The sequence below is a fragment of the Candoia aspera genome, chromosome 2, assembly GCF_035149785.1.
Source record: "Candoia aspera isolate rCanAsp1 chromosome 2, rCanAsp1.hap2, whole genome shotgun sequence".
NCBI lineage: Eukaryota > Metazoa > Chordata > Lepidosauria > Squamata > Boidae > Candoia > Candoia aspera.
In genome coordinates, this window is record NC_086154.1 from 230,181,591 (window position 1) to 230,201,477 (window position 19,887).

General features: G+C 39.9%; 1 protein-coding gene across 2 annotated transcripts in view; it reads right to left on the reverse strand.

The window, feature by feature from the left end:
- Window positions 1–19,887, reverse strand: part of XRCC4 (X-ray repair cross complementing 4) — a 151,311-nt gene that overhangs the window by 130,387 nt on the left and 1,037 nt on the right. The gene's annotated exons all lie outside the window — the stretch shown is intronic.

A 19,887-nucleotide genomic window follows, 5' to 3' on the forward strand; every position in this document is an offset into this window, starting at 1 on the left:
TCTGGATGAAAGAGGGGCATGAATATCTGACTGCCTTCGATACCAGGTTTGGTAAATTTGAGTACCTTGTTTTGCCCTTTGGCTTGACTAATGCAGGAGCCATATTTTCCCAATTAATGAATAAAATTTTCTCTGATTTACTACATAAGTATCTGGTCATTTATCTAGATGACATATTAATATTCTCTGAGGATGCTACAACTTATGTAACCCATGTACGCAATGTCTTACAAAGACTGAGAGAGAACAAGCTGTTCGCCAAGCTTCGATTTAACTGAATTACATTTCCTGGGCTATAGAATATCAACAAAAGGCATATCCATGGATCCTTCAAAGGTCCAGGCAATTCTCTCTTGGCAACTCCTCCGAAATGTGAAAGATGTACAAAAATTCCTAGGATTCTCCAATGTTTATAGAAAATTTATAAATAAATTTAGTGACAGGGCCAAACCCCTCACACAGCTTTTGAAGAAAGGATCAAAATTCATTTGGGGGGAGAGGGAGCAAGCACCCTTCCAAGAATTTAAGCAACTCTTTGCATCCCAGCCGCTTTTAAAGCATCCTGATCCCACGAAGCAATTCATAATGCGTTCAGATGCTTCAGATTTTGCTATCGCTGCTGTTTTATTGCAATATACTGACAAAGAAGGGAAGACATTGCTTCCTTGTGCCTTTTTCTCTCACACGCTCTCACCGGCAGAAAGAAACTATGTTTTTAACAAGGAGTTGCTGGCAATTAAAGCAGCATTTCAAGAGTGGAAGCACTGGCTAGAAGGTGCAACCTTTCCTGTGAAAGTTTGCACTGATCACAAGAATTTACAGCTTCTACAAAACACCAGATCCCTCACCCCACGCCAAATCAGATGGAGCCAGTTTTTCTCCCGTTTCAGTTTTGTTATTTCTTATGTTCCCGGGGTGCAGGACCATTTGGCAGATGCCTTGTCTCGATCCATTCAGGCAACCCCCGCTACTTACCAGGAGGTCCAGGCTACTTTATTACAACCTCACAACTTTGATCAGTCTATGAGGGGGAACCAGACAGAGATTTTAGCAGCAGGCAGACAAGCAGAGGACCTATTTACGAGAGAGCTCAGCAACAACAGGACCTGTATGCCAGGGCCAGGATGGATGACCTCCAGAGGGCCCCGCAAAACACTGCCTCCCCATTTAATGTGGAGGCAGGAATCCTCTGGCATAGTGGGCAATTATACATTCCCCCCTCATCGAGGGAAGAAGTACTGAGACTTTGCCATGACCATCAAACGGCAGGCCACAGAGGTGTTTTCAAAACTCTCCATAGAGCTCTGAGAGATTACTGGTGGCCTAAGATGACTGCAGACATAAAGGATTACGTTGCTTCTTGTCATACCTGTAGATGAGCCAAGCCTCTCCCAGGGAAGCCCACAGGACTCTTGCAACCCTTACCCACCCCCAGTAGGCCTTGGGATACAATTTCCATGGATTTTATCACTGATTTACCCCTGGTCCAGGGGCTGACTTCCATACTAGTGGTGGTGGACCTTTTCACTAAAATGGCATATTTTATTCGTTGCAAGGGCCTCCCATCTGCGCAAGCCACAGCGCAGTTGTTTATGGACCATGTTTTTAGGTATAGAGGCATGATAAATCAGTTGGTGAGTGACAGAGGACCTCAGTTCACTTCCAGGTTCTGGAGGGCCCTTTTCCAGTCATTAGGGGTCCAGATCCACCTATCATCATCGCATCATCCTGCTAGTAATGGGCAAGCTGAGAAAATTAACCAATGGTTACAGCAGCATCTCAGGTGTTACACCACTTATCAGCAAGACAATTGGCCAGCCCTGCTCCCCATGGCAGAATTTACTTATAACAACTCTGTGCAATCCTCTACCAAGATGTCTCCTTTCCAAGCACTCTGCGGGGTTAACCCTCGGGTGTTGCCCACCTCCTCCCAGCAGGGAACTGTTCCAGCCATGGCTGATTTTCTTAAAGAGCAACAAGCCGCACAGGAGTTGTTAAAGGAGCAGCTGAACAGGGCAGAGTGCTTACAAGAGAGCTGCAGATGCTCACAGACAAGAGGGGCCAGCAATTGCAGTAGGAGACAAAGTGTGGCTCTCTACCAAGTTTTTGACCTCTACCAGGCCCTCCAAGAGGTTGGACTCTAAGTTGGTGGGCCCTTTCACTGTGGTACAGCAGATAAATCCAGTGGCTTATCATTTACAGCTACCAGCATCCATGAAAGTCCATCCAGTGTTTCACAGAGCCTTGCTAGCCAAAGACCCTCCCCCAAGTGCCTTACGATCGCAAATGCCACCCCCCACCTCCAGTAATTGTGGATGGGGAGGAGGAATACGAAGTTGAGGAAATTCTGGACTCTAGGAGGAGGGGAAGGGGCATCCAATATTTCATACACTGGAAAGGGTACCCTGAGGAAGAGCACATGTGGGAAAATGCCAGAGATGTGCATGCACCAGCGCTGGTTCAACGATTCCATCAGCTTTTCCCTCACAAACCCAAGCCTCGCACTCTACCAGAGATTCCTCACTTGACTGAGCAAGCAGAGGAATCCCAAGCAGAGGAGTTCATAAGTTGGCAACCTCCAGAGGCCAGAGCGAGAGGAGGAGGGGGAGCCGCAGCGACTTGCATTTCCCAAGGGGGAGGGGGGAAGAATCTTCTAATTATCTAGCTATTTTCCAGAAGCAGCCACCTGGGCCAGAAGCGTTATCAGACCTGGAGAGCAGCACTGATTCGTCCTTGGAGGAGTTTGTTGGCAGAGTGCTAGAAAGCATTTGGCCCAGGAGAGATCAGAAAAGTCACACACCCGGCATTTCTATAAAAATAATTTTATTTACAGAAAACAAACATATTTAAAGGCTGTTTGCTGAGAGGAGAGATTTCTCTCAGCTGCATATTCTCTGCAAGCCTACACAGAAGGGAAACTGAAACTAAAACAAGTCTAGGCAAGTTCTTCCCTTAGGCAATGCAACCATTAACATGTGAAAAGGGGACAATTAAATTCGACCTCTTCACCCGGCCAAAATGATTAGTTACCATAGTAACCTTAATCTATAGCAGAAAACATATTAACAGAGTTTTCCTTTGAAGAATTTCCATCGTTGCCCAGTTCCCATGGAAGCTTGGAGGGGGAGATGGACTATCATGAGACTTTGGAGGGAGGAACTCTAGAGAGGAGGGAGCGGAAATGGAATGTAAATCTGGAGGGGAGGGTGATGTCATGAGCACTGATGGTGAGCAGGAGGGGGCCCCTATCCAGGGGGGAAAACGCATGCGTAGTAGTGAGGAGTTGAGCAGCCATTCAAAGAGACACAGAACAGACCCGCCTTGACTTTTGGGGTTTATCTGTCTGGGTTTTCCCATGCTTCTTCAGTTTGTTAGGATTTTCTGTCTACTGTAGCAGTAATAAAACACTAGAGAACTATTCCTCATTTCAGTGTGGTTCCTGACTGTTAAGACGAAAACTTTAGCATATTTAATATATTTTTCAATTGTTTATCAATGCCACATTTGGCTTTCGATGTAAAATCTATGTAACATTAGGCTTATTAATATTTTAGAAATCACAGTTAATATTGATATAAACCATTTTTCTTTATTTTTAAAGGTTTGCTATCTAAATCATCAAAGTGTTAATAATATCCAGTCATTATACAGTATATACCACTGTACCCAAATAATACAATGTATTATTTGTGTTTTAAAATAGTAGTGTACTACTTGTGTTTTGTAAAAATACGATAAAATATTTAAAAATAAAAATCTAATTTAGTTGGATCAATCTTTAGCTCTGCCATAACAAACATAAACAATATACACACATGCACCACTGTAGTTATATATCACAAAAGTTCATTTTAAGAAGCTACAGTAAGCCAAGAGCAGTCAATCTTTTGAGTTTGCATCTATTACCATTAGTGGGTCTAAGGTGACCAATGCATTAGAAAAATAATACAAAGTTGATGGGCCCAGGCTTTTCCATTATTTTTCATAGGTTGGGTACAGTTTTCATTGAACTTTTAATTGATAACCCTATTTTTGGATTTAACCTATTATTTTCATATATTTTCTGCTTAAAGAGGCAGGAAATCATCACACTACTAAAATTTGGCATAGCACTTGCAGGGAGATCTATGGGGCAACAAAACAAAGGGTTTCAGAACCAAGTGCAGTCATGGGGTGTCAGCCCTCACAGGTAAACCAGACAGGAAACACAACCAGATGAGCTACCTCTACTTTATCGTAAGGCTACTACATTAACAGAATCTTGCAAGTCTGAAAGTACAAATCTGCCATCTCTATTTACCACCTAACCAGTTAGGGTGGGTCCTTTCTAAATTTCTTTCTCTGCTATTACTCAGTTGCAGACTCCTCCCTCTTTTATCAAATTGTTCCCTAGGCAGCATCTCTACCTCCTGTCTTCCAAGGTCATTTTCACATTCCATTACATGGGGTCACAGTCTGCACCAAGCCACAGATTTTTAGGCATTTTATTGAACAAGCCACAGTGATGAGGTTCACACATTACATGAGTAAATAGATATGAGAAGGCTCAGCTTAACATTTTGATTTATAAAATAGGACTGTAAATAAAAATAGTAATAAAAAGTACAAAGACACAGTAAATAATGAAACCTTCAAAAAACCTGGACAAAAAAAATAAAGAATAAGACCAAAAACAATAAGACCAAAAACAAAAAACAAAAGAAGCTAATTCCATAAAATAATCCACCCTATTATAATTCCTCCAGTTCATTTTAGGATGGTAGCCTTTTGGCCCAGGCTCATACATGCCACAATATTTTTATCAATATGTGCCAAGGATAGGATTATCTAGAGATCAGATCCTCCCATAAATGATCTAGGGCAGAAAGAAATCAATTCACTCTGGAAAACAAAGCTCAAAGATTCTAGATGGCACACATACTTCTGTCAATGTTCTCCCCTCAAGCTCCTGCTATTGCCTCTAGCCCATTAAGGCCACAAGGATAGTCTTATCCATGTATGTAGTCTTCTGCCACAATGCATTCCATATACCTGAGGACATATAAGAAACACTAGCACTGATAAAAAAAAGCACAAGTGAAATCCAGCAAAACATCCATGAATACCTTCTACCTACCTAGGATCACAAATCTACCATTATAATTCAGGGATTCGCAGAATTCCATAGAAATATAAGTGGATATTGTTCTGAGAAGCACAACTCCCTTCAAAATCATATTCCTCTTTTAAATTATGCTGAAAAAGTACAATACTATAGCCTAGTACTTCCCAAACTTTTTTCCTTCATCACCCAAAACCGCTTATCAGAAAGTCCTTTTTACCCAATGTAGGAAAAACACTTTAAATCAATTTAAATGTCCCTGCTGTGATTGGGTAATGGGTTCATGTGTCATTACCCAAAGAAAAACCACTTTTACCCAATTTTGGGTAATTTATCTAGGTTTGGGAAGCACTGCTATAAGCCCTACATCGAAGTTCATGATTTTTTTTTTCAAAACAGCAGTTGTCCATACAACAGCCAATAATTTATTCAAATGCATGGTTGTGATTTTTTTCCCCAGAAGGTGCTTTAAATAAATATTGTGCACAGTTTGCTTATTTTTGACACTGAAAAGCAACAGTTAGGATTCCTCACTAGCTTTTTAAAAAAGTGTTTAAGAATATCTGATATGGTGGCGAGTTGAATTACTAGTGGGATTTTCATTTCATAACTGTTTAGGATAACACTTATAAAACTAAATATTCACCAGCATCACTTTGTTCTGAAGATAATAAAATGAGAATGAATGTCTACCCTGCATTCTAGTATCCTACAAAATTATAATTGTCAAATGGAATGGAATGACTTTCAAGGAATAAATAATGCCACTTCTATAACCTTATTTGCAATCTCTGTAAAATTAAAACACTTAGTGTCAGTGTCTCATAATTATTAGAAAGAAACATTTTTAAAAAGCAGAATGATTATAGTAATAGAAAGGCCAGTGATTTCTCCTAACAGCATAAAAGAGTAATATTCCATATCAATATTTCACCATAAAACAAGAAAGAAACAAAGGTTGACTTTCAGGTGGGAATAGCGGAGTCATACCCCAAATTTGTCCATCACTGGCTTTATTGAGAGAACCAGACAGTTGGCAATTGAGCTGCTCATCTTTAGTACTTTGTGTCTTTAGTGTTTGGCATCTATGATCTTTATTAGGCAATACTTCCTTCTGGGGGAGAATCAGCTGTTGGCTGGCATGTAATTAGTTGGAGTCTGCTCCACAAACAATGACTGTCCACAGTTCTGATGAATAAACAAGACCCTTGTTTTTTGATTAGCTGACAAATGATTTTGTATGCTGCTTTAGGGAGCTCTCAGGCACAATACAGAAGCCAACTCTTGGTTTCCTTCACTGCACTACAGAGTGTCATTGATATTTCAACTTCAGCTTTTCATTTCTGGCTTGCAGAACCGTCTTTTGACTAAGTAAGAGGTTTTAGCAGCAGGTGCCTCAGACCTCAGCCGTTCTGCTTTCGGAACATGCAGATCTAAAAGAAAAATGTATTACAACTTCAGCAGTCACATTCATAGTCCAATCCTGCCCAGGTGGCATACTGTATGTGTACTAGTCACTGAGGGAAGTGGCAAGAGTCGCATAAGGGGAACCTGAACAATTAATCATGCATCACCACTATTCCTTGGGAAAGAAATACAACAATATATGAATCATACTACGGGAACCTGATCTGCCTTATCCTCTCTGGCCTCTTGGGACCTCGGAACATAAACAGATAAAAGCACTACCTATGAGTGCGACAAGACAGGCTGAAGCATCTATTTCAGTCAGAGGTTAAAAAGGCCACTTAGAAGGATTATTACATCATCTCCATCTGTATCTATAAAGTTAAGACAGGTATTTCATGGCTTGTTTTAAAGTAATATTTTAAAATAGAAACCTCTTCAGATAAAAAAATAAAATTTCACATATCTCTAACTTTAAAACTTAAAAACATAGTGATGGCCTTACCTTGAAAACAATAATAGCCTGAAAATGACACGTATTACTGTTAATCCTCAGAATCTGTATGTTAAAGTACAGATTTAATATTTTTATATATGCTAGAATGTTCCCAACCTCTGCAGAAAATGCAACCTCCCACAAAGCTCATGTAATACATTTTCTGTGTCTGTCGCCTCTGGGAGTCCTATTGGTAGATACTATCAAAGTGAAGAAAGAACTTTTGGATGGAGGTTTTGGGGAAAAAGAAGAGAATACATCCTTTCAACACACACAAGGCTAGTATTGTATACTTTTGATTTAAAAATAAAAGGATTGCAGTAGAGATGTTCCTTTCCAGTGAAATTAACTCTTCTCCCATTTTATAGCAATTCCTGTATTTTATTCAAACCAGCCTTGACCCTACTTGGCTTGCAAAGGGGCTTCACTGAAAATTCAATAAGGTAAACAAGGATAAAGAAATTTCTTTAGTTTTTTTCTGATCCCTTCCTGTTAACTAATACAGGTAGTCTTTGCTTAATGACCAGAATTGAGACTGGAATTTCGGTTGCTTAGCAAAGCTATCATTAACCGAATCCGACCCAATTTTACGACTTTTTTTGCAGCAGTCATTAAGCTAATCACCAGTCATTAAGTGAACCACATGGTCACTAAGCGAATCACACGGTTCCCCATTGATTTTCCTTGCCAGAAGCCAGCCAGGAAGGTCAAAAATGGTGATCATGTGACCATGGGATGCTGCCATTGTAATAAATGTGAACTGGTTGCCAAGCGCCCAAATCATAATCACGTGACAGCAGGACGCTGTGACAGTCTTACAGTAAGTGTGAGCACCCGTTGTAAGTTGTTTTTTCAATACCGTCGTAAGTCTGAATCACCACTAACGATTGGTCATTAAGTAAGGACTGCCTGTATTTCAGACTATTATAGATACATTCAGCAAATGCCTTGTTTAAATTCAAATTGTTTATTTTTGCTATGTTGGAAACCCTACCCTCTCCCCAATGTATCTGAATCAACAAGTTAAATTATACAATAAACTGGCTTAATCCATCATCATCATCACCACCACTGCCACCACAATTTCATTTGGAACAGCATACTTCATTTGATTGTTGGGTTTTTTTGGGGGGTGAGGGGTATGGGGAACACTGGCCATGAATGAGAACAAATGAAAAGAAAAGCAGGAGATATTCTCTCAGTGTAAGAAACCTATTTCTGAGATATCAAAAGGCTTCTTTTTAATAAACTGTAGTAAAGAAAAAAGATCTAAAGCAGTTTATTGGAATTCTTCTTCTATTATAACGGATGCAGACTGAAAACAGAAACCAGTATTACTGTCTGGAGAAGGGAGGGAATAGCTGATGGACACTTCCCACATATAATACAGCTGAAGTTAAACTTCTAACCAAACAAACATGGGAAGGGGTGGAATCCTACATATCAGTTAATCAGTAGTGAAGATTTAGCAACTGAGAGCCAGTTTCGTGCAGTGGTTAAGGCACTGGCCTAGAGACCAGATGACTGCAAGTGCTAGCCTGCCTTAGGCATGAAAGTCAGCTGGGACCAGTCACTCTCTCTTAGCCCAACGCATCTCACAGGATTGATGTTGTGGAGAAAATAGGAGGCAGGAGGTATGTTACAGGTAGGTAGGTAGGTAGGTAGATTGTCCTAACAGTCAGGAATCATGCTGAGACGAGGAGTAGGTCTCTAGTGTTTATTACTGCTACATAAGACAGAATCCTAACAAACTGAAGAAGCGTGGGAAAAACCCAGACATATAAACCCCAAAGGCTAAGGCGGGCCTGATCTGTGTCTCTTTGAATGGCTGCTTAATTCCTCAGTACTACGCATGCGTTTTCCACCCTGGATGGGGGCCCCCTCCTGCTCGCCATCAGTACTCATGACATAGATAGATAGATAGATAGATAGATAGATAGATAGATAGATAGATAGATAGATAGATAGATCCATCCATCCATCCATCCATCCATCCATCCATCCATCCATCCATCCATCCATCCATCCATCCAAGATTAAATTCTCCTCCTCCTCCTCTCCCTTCTCTAATGCTGTATGTTCCTGTATGTTCAGGTGTTAGTCTTAACCTGTTGCCCTTCAGCCTCTGGATGAATACTGTAACATAACAGTATTAGCAGCTGTTTACTTCTCCACATCTTCTTTTGCTAGTGCTTTTTATTCATTTTTCCCTGGGGTTTTCAAACTCAAATTAGCCATAATAATCTCAGAATCTCTCATAAAACCTTTTCAGAATTTCCTACATACAGCTATGCAGGCCTCAAAGGCTCCCAATTTATTTAGAATGATCTTGTAAGATTGCATTCCATAATTAAAGGAACAGGGATCACATATGGAATCCATTAGATTCCCTCTGGAACATAAAACATCTTTGCAAACACTTGAGTACTGGCAGCATTCAAGCTTCAAAATGAAGCTGAACATACACAATATAACTTTGCCAGTAACTGCTGCATACGTTTTAATGTGACAGGAAAATCTTAATAAGGTCTGAATCATTGCTTAACCAAAGCAATGAAGGATTACCTTCCTCTATAAGGCTGAATAACTACAATCAATAGTTTCCATCAAAATTTGACAGAAAGATATGCTTATCCAAAACATGGAATAAAATGGTAAATATGCTTGTCCAAAATATGGAATAAAAATGGTAAATGTATCTATTTTTCAGCACTTGTCACATTAATGGCAATTTTAATTAGATCAGTTTCATATTCAGTCCAACTGCAGACTGCATCAAGTAGAGCATAAATACTAAATTTATTAACTGCACATGTTTTATAAGAACTGAAGTTTAAAAGGATGGAATCCCTAAAAATAGCCCAAGAAATCCATCCAAACAATATTCTTGCTGCTGTAACAGCACAGCATTTTATATTTAAAAATCTGCTGAATTTGTTCTCCTTCAGAAATACCTGTAACACTATATAATGTGCTAGGACACACGTATGTAGTATTTCTGTCCCATTTTACATGAATTCAACATCAACTCAATATCAGCATTGCACTTATTAAAATGTGATGACTGTAACCCATTGTTGTTTTACAATGGAAATATACAATGTGTATTACATGAAAACAGTAAAGGAACAAAAAGACTTGTAGATATGGTCTTTTTAAAATGCTCTTGTCAAAACATCTGAAGAAATCTAAATTTCACATTCTCAGGTTTTTTTTTCCAATAGAAAATCACTTTTTTTATTTCTAAAAGTAGATGACAGACCCCCAAATTTTACCTATTATTATTATATATTAATAACATGTAATATTGTTATTATATATTAATTATATATTATTGTAGATTGAAGCAGAAAAGTTTAATTCCCAGCAAATTATGTGCTAAAAAAAATTGGATCTATTGAAGGCAACCAAAGCCAACACTTATTGAAGGCTTAAACACAGCTATGATCTATTTCCTGCCACCTGTATTCCACTGTGTACTGAATGAGATTTAAGTCTTTATCCTCATAGTCAAATGAGATTGCTGGATCATTTTAAATGACTTTCTGTTAAATATTCAAACTGAAATCTACCAATCCAATTTTACTGTTTGTTTTTTCATAAAACAAAGCATAATTAATATTAAAAATAAAATAGAAATAATCTTGAGTGTGGTCTAAATCTTCATCAACTTATAAAGAAAACAGCCTCTTTATAATTTGAAAAGGAAGGAAATCATATCATGTCAGCAAAACAGACAGTGCTCTTTGCTAAAACAAAAGAGAGGTGGGTTTTTTTTTCATATCTATCTATCTATCTATCTATCTATCTATCAATCAATCAATCAATCAATCAAATTTGTCACCGCCCATCTCCGACCAGAGGGATTCTGGGCAGTTTACAATACAGAATAAATATACAATAAAATTAGAATAAATATACAATAAAATTAGAATAAAATCCCATTAAGACAAACTATTTCTTAACTACCCCAGCTCATAAAATCCAGATGGCTATGATCTCTTCAATCATTAGGTACGAGGGGAACTTTAAGGCACTAGCCAACCCCAAGTATGTCAATTCTCCTCCCTGCCCCAAGGCCGGTGGCAGAGCCAGGTCTTCAACTTCCTCCAGAAGACTAGGAGCGATGGGGCTAATCTCACCTCCGGGGTCAGGATATTCCAAAAGGCAGGCGCTACTGCCGAGAAGGCCCGCCTCCTGGACCCCGCCAGATGGAATTCTCTTATCAACGGGGTCCGCAGCATGCCCTCTCTGCATGATCGGGTGGGACGGGCTGATGATACGGGGAAGAGGCAGTCCCTCAGGTAACCCGGTCCCATGGCATGTAGGGCTTTAAAGGTGATAACCAACACCATGAATTGGACCCGGAAGCAAACTGGTATCCAATGCAGCTCACGTAGCAAAGGTGTTATGTGCACCCTTCTAGGGGAGCCAAAAATAGCCCACATGGCCGCATTCTGGACCAGCTGAAGCTTCCGGATACTCTTCAAGGGTAGCCCTATGTAGATAGCATTGCAGTAGTCTATATGGGAGATAAAAAGGGCATGAGTGACTGTCCGAAGGGCTTCCTGATCCAGGAAAGGGCGCAACTGGTGCACAACACGAAGCTGTGCAAAGGCCCTTCCGGCCATGGCTGCCACCTGCTCTTCGAGCAGGAGCCGTGAGTCCATTAAGACCCCCAGATTACGCACCAGGGTCTGTCTGGGGCAGTGCAACCCCATCCAGAGCTTAATATGACAAAGTCCCGGATACTGAGGAACCCTTAACCCACAGCCACTCTGTCTTCCCAGGGTTCAGCCGAAGCCTGTTGTTCCCCATCCAGACCCCTACAGCCCCCAGGCACCAAGAGAGGGCAGTCACAGCATCACTTACCTCACCCAGGATGGAGACATACAATTGAGTATCATCGGCATATTGATGTCTCATCCTGTGGTGACGGATGATCTCGCCCAGTGGTTTCATGTAGATGTTAAATAGGAGAGGAGAGAGAACTGAACCCTGCAGCACCCCACAAAGGAGAGGTCAAGGGTCAGATCTCTCCCCCGCATCACCACCGACTGGGACCAGCCCTGGAGGAAGGAGGTGAACCAGCGCAAAACCATGCCACCCACCCCCAACTCCCTGAGCCGACCCAAAAGGATACCATGGTCGATGGTATCAAAAGCTGCTGAGAGGTCAAGAAGAGCGAGGATGGATGCACTACCCCCATCCTGCTCCCGCGAGAGATCATCCATAAGTGCGACCAATGCCGTTTCTGTCCCATATCCAGGCCTGAAACCTGACTGAAAGGAGTCTAGATAATCCGTTTCCTCCAGAATCCTCTGGAGTTGTAATGCCACCACTTTCTCAACCACTTTCCTCAAAAAGGGGAGGTGGGAGACTGGACAAAAATTATCCAGTACAGTAGGGTCCAACGATGGTTTCTGTTAATGTTTTCTACTACAGATTAAAGTTACTATGGTAACTAATCATTTTGGCCGGGTGAAGAGGTTGAATTCAACTGTTCCCTTTTCGAATGTTAATTTTTTGCACCTGGGGGGAAAGAACTTGCCTGGACTTGTTTAGTTTCTGTTTCCCTTCTGTGTAGGCATGTAGCTGCTCTCACTGAGAGCCTGCAAGAATGCAGAAGCTTTTAAATATGTTTTGCTTTCTGTAAATAAAATTATTTTTATAAAAATGCCTGGTGTGTGTCTTTTCTGATCTCTCCTGGGCCAAAGGCTTTCCCAGCAATCTGCCAACAGTTTCTTGAGGAGGGGTTGTACCAGCGCCTCCTTAAAGGCAGCTGGAAACACCCCCTCTCTCAAGGATGTATTAACCATCACCTGGACCCAACCACATGTCACCTCCCGAGCTGCTTTCACCAGCCAGGAGGGGCATGGATCTAATTGGCAAGTGGTGGCATTTACTGTCCAGAGAATCCTGTCCACTTCCTCAGGTCCAACAGGATCAAACTGTTCCCAGATAACATGGTAAGTACGATCCCTTGGTATATCCACAGACCCTGCCTCATGCTTAGAGTCTAGAATGGAGCGAATCTGAGCGATTTTGTCTTGCAGATGCTCCGAAAACTCCTCTGCACGGCCTTGTAGGTGGGTCACTTCACCCACCTTCCCCAAAAGGGATTGAGTGATTTTAAATAGGGCCGTTGGGCGGCATTCTGCAGATGTAATAAGAGCGGAGAAGTATTGACACTTGGCCGCTTTTATCGCCACCAGGTAGGCCTTAGAAGCGGCTCTAACTAGTGTTCGGTCAGATTCAGTCTTTGTCTTCCTCCAGCGGCGTTCTAGACCTCTCTTAATCCTCTTCAAAACCCTCAGCTCCTCCGTAAACCATGGGGAGCATCGAGTATGATGAGGCAAGAGAGGTCGCACAGGTGCAATCCTGTCCAAGGCCCCAGCCACCTCCCTATTCCAGGCGGTGGCCAGGGCCTCCACTGGACCGTGCAGCAGTAATTTTTTTCAAATGTAGAATAAGATCTGATACTCTTTTCTTTCCTTTTTTACCATTTCCACTTACACAACAGGGAACATAGATACTAGGACACTATTGGTATGTTACATACACACTCTTCCAGGAGATAATTTTTTTACCAAGATATAAAAAGGTTATCTGGGCAAAAATGAGATGCAAAAGGGAACCAGCAACTTAGAGTGATAACATACGTCTTTCTGTCTGTCTGTCTGCTTCCTTCCTTCCCTCCCTCCAGGGTAAATGGAAGTGGTTTAGGTTAAGAAAAGAGATTGCTGGTGTAGATTATTATTTGTTTATTAGCTTATTTAGAAGAATTGTTATAAGTTCTTGGAGAGTGATAGTGTTGAGGAAGAGGAAGAATTTGGGTTGCAGAAAAAAGTTGGATTGAAAGGCGAAGAAAAGGAGGAAGAGGTAGAAAAGAAAGTGAACCTGGCAGAGTTATACCATGTTGTGCTGGACAAGATTGGAAAAAAGACAGGCAAAGTATGCAGACTCATGTAGTGTTGGGACAGGTGTGTACTGGGGGATTAAGAACAAGTCAGCCAGTGGGTGTACCAACTGTAACCAAGGATGGACTTGTCTGTGGATACTATCATTTGGAACCTGGTCAAAGACCAGTACAGTATGAATCAAGTGTAAATGATAGTATAGAGACATATCAATGACATTCAATTAGAAGGCGAGAACTGAAGAAAAGAAGCATTAGAGGAGTTGCAGTAGAACAACAAGCATAACAAGGCAAAAGGATCAGAAGGAGGTTTTGCAGCTAGGGACAGACTGGATTTGTACTGGTGCAGCTGGAAGGTGAGGAAGATTGCTGGACAGAACTAGCCCAGCTTTGTGGTGTCCAAGTGGTTGCAGTTCAGAATGCTAGCATGACACAAGGAAAGATAAAGGAGTAGAGAAGAAAAAACTAAGTTCATGTTCAGTCCTTGGATGGGAGGCAGAGATCAAAACTCGGATGGAGACGAAGTAACAGGATGTTGTGATGGATGGGCAGGTAGCTTGTGAACTGCAGGGGGGAGATAGAGTCCTAGATAAGTGGCAGTGTATGTTATGGATGATTTTGTTAGTGAAAGATGTTTCTGTCTGGAATCCCAGAGAAGGCATGAGGTAGGGAGGGGCCAGGGAAGCCAAAGACACAAGTAAAGGACAGCAGGATTATGGTAGCATTGGCAGAGTAAAATATGGCAGAAAATTTGGTGCAGGTAAAGAGGGATTGAAAATGTATAGCAAATTCTAATTTTGTCCTCTTGATTTCAACTAAAGAGACATGTACAGTAGTTGAATTGCTGGGAAACTTGGGCTTAAATTAATTATGTCAAACATCAGGTCTGTCTGTAATCAATCCATACTTTTCCATAATTTAATCAAGTTGTTTAATTTTTTTAAGCTTAGAATCAGACTAAAGTGACATAAAAACCACCATATTAAATAAAGTTTTGAAATATGTTCAAGTAAGCCATACAGCTACACTCACAAGCTGATTCAACTATAAAATGTCAAAGTATTCTGAACACAAACAAAAGATCCAAATTATAAAAAGCTATTATTAAAATGAATCCATGAATGAGCATCACTGAATTGATAAAATGCTAAATTAATCTTTATCAACAACTGTGGAACATTCCTAAAAGTCCTTTACTACATGTAATGTACGTGGTAGGAGCAGGAGGAGGAACAAGGATCTGGTTTCCTTACCCTTTTCATGGACTTTTCTCAGCTGATATCTCAGTTTGAATAATTAACCTAGCAGTTTTAATCCTCTACAGATGTTGGAAATCCGCTAACTCAGAGACTTCTACTTAGAATACTTCTATCAGTCCCATCAGTATTAGTTCTGGCCTTGTTGACACATGGAATAAGTAGTTGACATAGCCATTGACACAATTGCTTCTAAGAAATCTCTCCTGCAGCTTCACAGTAAGACTAAAGAATCAGGGTTAATGAACCTATAAGAATGCAGAGTAAAGTAGAAATAGTACAGAAGCTAGAATAATTTAGCCAAAGATAATAAAGCATACTTCAAAGCCCATTTTGAAACTGCACAGAGACTTTTTAGCCATCATTAAACTACTGTCCATTAAAACTGTTAAATTCTAAAAAGACCATTATCACCTGTTACCATGAAATGGATTACAAGATTTCTGTATATTTGCAAATAAAAAAGCTGGCATCTAATCCAACTTGATTTTAATGGGTTAGCAAGAATAGACCCTGGATGTTTTCCTAGAAGGCATCCTTTATTTACTAACTGCATCTTTAGCTATCTTTTTTCTGAGAACTCAAGGTGTTGTACATGGGGAGTCACTTTTCTTTTTATTCCTAAATAATAATAAAACTCGGTGAGGCAATTTGGCCTGAAACAGAGTGACTGGCTCACGATAAGTCAACCTATTTTGAGACTGATCTAAACCTGTGTTGGATTTTTTTTTTAAATGCATTTAATTTCCCAGTTTCATCCATTATTGGAGACCATAGACATATAGATAGTAACTACAGTATTTATTACTGCAATATGCTTGGAGTTATTCTTAAACATAATACTTACATTTCAAATGGCCTGAATGCAGATGTGGTTATTTATGCAGACCAAGATATCCATATTATTCCCATTCATGTTCAAGTTGCATAGGCTCCCACAGCATATTTTAGAGTACATATGAATTTGTTCTTCCTCATCATGGCAGGAGGATGTTCCTGGGAAGGATGAGTAAAGAACACTGGGAGTGTACGCCAAGGGTATATATTCCCAGCAGGGTCTCCCAAGATGTGAAGATCATCCTAGCTGCCTATCATATAATTTCACAAGCTAGCAAATAATGCTTAGGATCATCCAACACAAATTAAAGCCCTACATGGAAAGGGAAATGCCAGATGTTCAAGCTGGTTTTAGAAAAGGCTGAGGAACAAGAGACATTACTGCTGATGCACCCAGGATAATTGAGAAAGGCAAAAACAAGTCAATATGTGCTTCATTAACTATAAAAGAATTGTGTTGATCATGTTAAGCTGTTGAATGTCGTTAGGAAAACTGGAATCCCAGAACATCTTATTGTCCTATACAGATGACAGGAAGTCACAGTCCAGACTGGCAAAACAGACTAGCTCCAGGCTGGCAAAGGAGTGAGACAACTCCCCACTTATTTATTCAATTAAATGCTGAATATATATTGGGGAAGGCTAGGTTGGAAGAACAAGAACATGGTTTTAAAATTGGAGGAAGAAATATCAATAACTTGCACTATGTTGATAACGCCATTCTATTAGCTAAAAATGCAAATGATTTGCAAGCTCTAGTAATGAAAGTCAAGGAGCAAACTGAAAAAATGGGATTAATGTACAAAGAAGACCTAACTAATGACAACAGGTCCAGCAGACAGCTTTAGAATTGACAATAAAGGTATTGAAGTGGTGGATAGCTTCTGCCTTTGGGGATTAACTATCAACAGTAAAAGAATCAGTCAAAAATACAGCACAAACTAGCACTTGATAGAGTAGCAATAAAGGCCATGAAAAAAATATTCAGATGCCATGATGTTTCTGTACCTACAATGATCAGAATCTTACAGGCAATAATTTTCCCTGTAACAGTCTACTGTATAGAAGTAAGAGTTGGACTTTGAAGAAGCAGGATAGAAAGAGTATCCACACTTTTGATCTTTGGTGTTGGAGAAGACCCCTGAGAATACCATGGATAGCCAAGAAAACAAACGAATGGATCTCACAACAAAATAATCTAGTCTACACATTTCACTTGAGGCACAAACAACCATGTAAATATTATTATTTTTGGACACTATTTACAAACACCCAATTCTCAAGAAGTCTGTACTTCCTGGGAATAGTGGAATGATTGTCACTGGAATAATTTCTGTTTACATACAGCAATGACAACACTGGTTATTTAACCAAATATGCCTTGTCAGTTTTAGAAAATATGGCAAAATTATTCGGGGGCAATACACAAGTTATTTTTAACAAGTTTATAAATCCTCAGTTTAACAAGCACATAGCTACCATTATTTTACTCTCCACTGCACGATGCATTTTTATCAAACTTTGAGCCTTACATCCAAACTTGAAATACACCATTTTGTGTTTATGGAAATGAAAATGTAAACCTATGACAATCCATGGTTATAAAGTTTCAGTTTCAGAATACAGAGAGCTGGGTTAAACTGCATCACACAAGGAAAGAGAGGATGAGGTACACTTGCATTTGTCTAGTGGTTAAGGCAATGGGCTAGAAACCAGGAGACTGAGAGGTCTAGTCCCGCCTTAGGCATGAAAGCCGGCTGGGTGACCTTGGGCCAGTCCCTCTCTCTCAGCCCAACTCACCTCACAGGGTTGTTGTTGTGGGGAAAATAGGAGGAGGAAGGAGTATTAGGTATGTTCGCCACCTTGAGTTATTTATAAAAATAATAAAGGCGAGATAGAAAATAAACAAACAAACTTAGCATTTTGGCAAACACAGCCTTTTTACATATTTTCACTGTGAAAGATGCAGGGCAAATATCCCTTGCCTAAACTAGCATTTTCAGGATATCAGGAGAGCTGAGTCAAATAATAAAGTTAGGGAATAAAGTTCTACATCTTTTTAACAACTATATACAGTAGTCCTCAACTAACGACCATTTGTTTAGCAACTGTTCAAAGTTATGACAGTGCTGAAAAAAGTAACTTGTGACCAATCCTTGCACTTACGACCATCACAGTGTCCCTGCAGTCATGTGATCAAAATTCAGGTGTAGTTTCAGCATCCTGGGTCATGTGATCACCATTTGCAACCTTCCCAGCCAGCTTCTGACAAGCAAAGGCAATGGGGGAAGCAGGATTCACTTAACAACCACATGATTCACTTAATGGCCAGTGATTCACTTAATGCCCATGGCAAAAAAGGTCATAAAACTGGACATGACTCACTTAACGACTGCTCTCACTTAGCAATGGATATTCTGGTCCCAATTGTGGTTGTAAGTCAAGGACTACCTGTATTTGCTCCAGTCCATATCTACATAAACAGAATAATTTTGTAACAAAATACGTATTTTGTTACTAGTGGCGAGAGTGTCCATGGGGGAGGGGTCACCACATAAAAATAAGAGAGTGCGACTGGACAATCAAAGTCCTGCCCCTTTCTACATGGATGCAATATGTGTGACCCATACTAAAAAGAAGTGGGGCTTCAATCTTCCAGTTATGCCTACCATTTTGATGCCACTGACCTGTCCACACAGACAGCTCTGCTGGTGGCCTTTACAGAAATGGAAAGAAGTCAGTTAAGCAGTGATCCAAGGAGATGCTGATCTTTTTTCTTTGTAATGGATTAGCTTATCTTGTTTCACATAAAGAAATGGGTTATTAGGAACAAAATGTTTGTTGAGGCAGAACCATCACAGTATATTTGGAACAAAATGTTTGTTAAGGCAGAACCATCACAAATATAAGCCCCATCTCACTGATATTTTAACATACTTTCAAAGTGCTAAAAGAATGCGGATGGGATGATATGGGAGACACTACATACTTGAGGATTTTTAAAAAATCTTTTGGCAAAATCTTTCACCAAAGGCTCTTGAATAAATTTAATAGCCATGAGATAATAGAAAATAAATATATGGTTTTTAAAATGGGAAACTGTATGACTAAATGGCCAGTTTCTGTAATGGAGGCTTATCAGAAGTGGGTGGAGGGCATCCTCAAAGAACCTTTTTAAGCCTGGTGCTTTTTTTAAATGGATCATAAATTATCTAAAGTTAAGACTAACCAATAATACAGCCAAGTATGCAGTTAGCATCAAATTTATACAGGATAAAAACAAAAAGAATTATTGCAAAAAGCTCCAACTATGAACATCAGGCAATAAAATGGAAAATCTGGTTCAGTGTAAGTAACTGTATAGTGATACACATGAACAAATCCCCAACTCTGCATATACTGTACACTGATAACTGACTAACCAGAAAAAGATCTCTAGGTCATGGGAGACAGAATATGGAATCTTTAGCCATCTGGATTTTATCACATTTTATATTTTTATTGTCTGTCTATATTTATGGTATTTATAATTGTATTGAATTTTATACTTTGTTTTTATTGTAAACCGCCCAGAGTCCCTCCTTTTGTGGGGAGATGGGCAGTGATAAAATTTCATAAATAAATAAAATAAAGGAAGCAGTGTAAAAGCTGAGGAAAGGGTTTAAAAGATGCATATCGATACCAAATTTGGTCATCATATTCATACTTATTTATTTCACTAATGTTTATTTCTGGGTAGTTTGATGTTGAAATACTATACACTGTGAAATACTGGAAGGAAAAAAATTATCTTTCAATGCTATGACCAATGGAGCAAAACTTCAATTCAATGGCAAAAGAAACCACATTGAAGTAGTCACTAGCTGGAATG